The sequence below is a fragment of the Euprymna scolopes genome, chromosome 12 (genome assembly GCF_053919585.1).
Source record: "Euprymna scolopes isolate OS-2025 chromosome 12, ASM5391958v1, whole genome shotgun sequence".
NCBI lineage: Eukaryota > Metazoa > Mollusca > Cephalopoda > Sepiida > Sepiolidae > Euprymna > Euprymna scolopes.
Genome location: NC_136493.1, coordinates 66981971 through 66986288, shown reverse-complemented (window position 1 = coordinate 66986288; position 4318 = coordinate 66981971). Strand labels below are relative to the sequence as shown.

The 4318-nt window shown below is 31.4% G+C and overlaps 1 pseudogene; it reads left to right on the top strand.

Moving 5' to 3' along the window:
• The first annotated feature begins 316 nt into the window (after positions 1-316).
• LOC145291832 (U2 spliceosomal RNA) lies at positions 317-450 on the top strand (annotated as a pseudogene).
• Positions 451-4318: the final 3868 nt, after the last annotated feature.

Genomic DNA, 4318 nt, shown 5'->3' with positions numbered 1-4318 from the left:
GTAGTAGGAGGTCAAGAGAAAGAGGGTGAGAGAGAGAGAAGAGTAAGTTGGTGAGAGAGAGAGAAAAGAGAAAGAGGGTGTTGGTTTTATATTTTTATTATCGTCTAATATTTTGAAAGCTGAATTTCTAATAAAATGTGCATCTATAGGAGATAATGCCTGGGAATGTGTTCCCCCCCCCACAGTTTAACAGTGGTGTGACGTCAAGAGAAAGAGGGTGAGAGAGAGGGAAGAGTAAGTGGGTGAGAGAGAGAAAGAGAGAGAAAAAAAAGAAAGACGGTGTTGGTTTTGTGAAAAAAGTTGTTATTTACAATTGTTCGCATTCTTGGCCTTTTGGTCAAGATCAAAGTGTAGTAACTGTTCTTCAGATGCTGCACTTCTATTTCTTGTTCTCTTTCGGTGGAGGAGAAATCCTCCACGACTGAGACAATTTTTATTTTTGTACCTTTTCTCCACGTTAAAAAACGACCCTGGTGTCTAACTGTCCCGTGGGGAGGCATAATAAATAGGTACAATTGTTCGCCATTAGTGGATGTTGACGTCACGTCACGTGACATGACTAAGCGTTTTTTTTTTTTAGTATGAATAACATTTTTTGTTTTAATTATAAAGTCTACACTTAATTTTATAGAAAATGATGTATATATAATAGAAAAAAAAAATTACTGGTTTTGTTGGATTCAAGTGGATCCCCCCCCTCCAGTTTAAGAGATAGCAGGTCACGTGGTAATATACAAAATGGCTAGCGTAAATATAAAGATCGGTTTTTTTATCGACGAATATTTTGAAAGCTGAATTTTTTTTTATTCCTGTACATTTTTTCCTGATATTTTTCGTTAAAACTCTTGTATAAATACTATTTTTAACCAGTTAAATACGTTGGAGACATTGTCATGGAGTTTAATAATCTCTAGAACAAAGCAGAAGAGAAATTACAAAAGTATCGGTAAAACAAAGTGTTTGTTTACATTTGTTCGCCATTACTGGATGTTGACGTCACGTCACGTGACATGACTAAGCGTTTTTGGATTATGTAATATTAACATTAAAATGACAGGTTTTTTGGGGGGCCCCCCTAGGAGAGAAATGATCAGTTCACCCCCTTTTAATGGTCCGTTTGGTGTGGAATTTCGATATTTGTCATGCGGGTGATCAAGGTTCAATATGATACATAATTTGTCAACTTTGGTTGTGTCTGTCAAAAGTTTGAGCTGACGTCACGTCACGTGACACGTATTGAATAACGTTAAAATGACAGGTTTTTTGGGGGGCCCCCCTAGGAGAAAAACGATCAGTTGACCCCTTTCTACTGGTCCGTTTGACGTGAAATTTCGATATTTGTCATCCGGGTGATCAAGGTGCAATATGATACCAAATTTGTCAACTCTGGTTCCGTCTTTCAAAAGTTTTAGCGTTACAAACAAACATACATACATACATACATACACACCGATTTTTGCCTTTTATATATATAGATGTAGTGGCCTTTTCCTAGATACCTATTGCTAAAAATTATACTTTCATTTTGTTAGAAAAATCTCTCTTCAGATGCCCTGCATCATTCAAAATAAAAACAAATATTTTTATAATTGTTTCAGTATATTGCTACACAATGTGAAAGTTTTTAACGTTTGTAAAAAAAATCATGAATGTGCTTATATTGCAAAAAAGAAAATATCAGTGCACAGTATTGAAAGTGTTTGAGATTCAAAAGTCTGTAACATTTCTACTAACTTCATAAGATGTCATGTGAGAAACTGAATTGAATATCAAGACATTATCTGAAGCGTTTTTATTTTGGTGTAACATATGTGTTTACAGTGAACCTTAACTTTTAATAAACAGATTGGTATGCAATGACATAGGCTAAGAATCTTTAAAATATATATAAATTGGAAAAATGTGTGAACAAATGAAAAAAAAATGATCCGCTCCACTTGATGACATCAAGCACAGTAATATTTTAGTGAAGAAAATATGAAATTGATGTTCAGTGATTAGTTTGGATGAATGAGAAAATGTAATTGTTTGATGCATAAAAATAACTCAGTTGCTGTATTCGATATTAAGCAGCAAAATATAGTGATTTGAATATTTGGGAAAACATCAAACCAGATTATGTAAAAAGAAAAAAAAAAGATGAAATTAGAAAATATATATTTTATGTTTATGAGTTCTGCCAATCAAAATTTTGTGGCAGAAATTGGGTGATTACCATGCAATTTTATTTTGGTAAAATTCTTAAATTATTAGAATGTTTATTATAATTTCTAATTAGTGACTTGTTATAATCAAAATCCGCCCTAAAGAGTGTCCTTTCTTTTATTAGGTATCAGAGTAGGTATCAAGATTTCTACTTCTATACAAATGTGATATTTCAGATCTGTACATAAAAAATTTGTTGAATATATAGGTTGAGAATTGTTCTGTGTCGCTCTCTCTCACACACACACGCATTCTCACTTTTATAGATATAATAGATAGATTACTCTAGATATATTTCCATATGTCTGAATACCCTATATACAAATTTTCAAATCTGTAGATAAAAAAATTTGTTGAGTATATAGGTTGAAAATTGTTCTCTCTCTCTCTCTCACACACACATTCTCAATTTTAGAGATATAATAGATAGATTATGCTAGATATATTTCCATATGTCTGAATACCCTATATACAAATTTTCTAATCTGTAGATCAAATATTTGTTGAATATATAGGTTGAAAATTGTTCTTACTCTCTCTCTCTCTCTCTCTGGCTACCTCACACACACATTCTAACTTTTATAGATATAATAGATAGATTATGCTAGATATATTTCCATATGTGTGAATACCCTATATACAAATTTTCTAATTTGTAGATAAAAAATTTGTAGAGTGCATAGGTTGAGAATTGTTCTCTCTATCTCTCACACACACACATTCTAACTTTTAATGATATAATAGATTATGCTAGATATATTTCGATATTTCTGAATACCCTATATATAAAAATTTGTTGAATGTATAGGTTGAGAACTGTTCTCTCTCTCTCTCTCTCTCTCGCTCACACACACACACATTCTCACTTTTATAGATATAATAGAAAGATTATCCTAGATATATTTCTATTTGTATGAATACTCTATATACAAATTTTAAAATCTGTAGATAAAGAATTTGTTGAGTATATGGGTTGAGAATTGTTCTCTCTCTCTCTCTCTCTCTCTCTCTCACACACACACACACATTCTCACTTTTATAGATATAATAGATTATGCTAGATATATTTCCATATGTCTGAATACCCTATATACAAATTTTCAAATCTGTAGATAAAAAATTTGTTGAGTATATAGGTTGAGAATTGTTCTCTCTCTCTCTATCACACACATTCTCACTTTTATAGATATAATAGACAGATTATGCCAGATATATTGAAATATGTCTGAATGCCCAATATACAAATTTTGAAATCTGTAGATAAAAAATTTGTTGTATACATAGGTTGACAATTGTCCTCTCTCTCACACACACACACATTCTCACTTTTATACATATAATAGATAGATTATGCTAGATATATTTCTATATGTCTGAACACCCTATATACAAATGTTCAAATCTGTGGATAAAAAATTTGTTGAATGTATAGGTTGAGAATTTTTATCTCTCTCTTTTTCTCTCTCTCTCTCTCGCTATCTCACACACACGCATTCTCACTTTTATAGATAAAATAGATAGATTATGCTAGATATATTTCCATATGTCTGAATACCCTATATACAAAGTTTCAAATCTGTAGATAAAAAATTTGTTGAATATATAGGTTTAGAATTGTTCTCTCTCTCTCTCTCTCTCACACACACATTCTAACTTTTGTAGTTATAATAGATAGATTATGCTAGATATATTTCCATATGTCTGAATACCCTATATACAAATTTTCTAAACTGTAGGTAAAAAATTTGTTGAGTATGTAGGTTAAGAATTGTTCTCTCTCTCTCTCACACACACACACACACACACAAGTTCTCACTTTTATAGATATAATAGATAGATTATGCTAGATATATTTCTATATGTCTGCCTACCCTATATACAAATTGCCAAATCTGTGCCCAAAAATGTGTGGAATATATAGGTTGAGAATTGTTCTCTCTCTCTCTCTCTCTCACACATATTCTCACTTTTATAGGTTATATAGGTTGAGAATTTTTTGCTCTTTCCATCACTCACATTCACACTTTTATAGATATAATACATAGATTATGCCAGATATATTTACATATGTCTGAATACCCAATATACACATTTTCAAATCTGTAGATAAAAA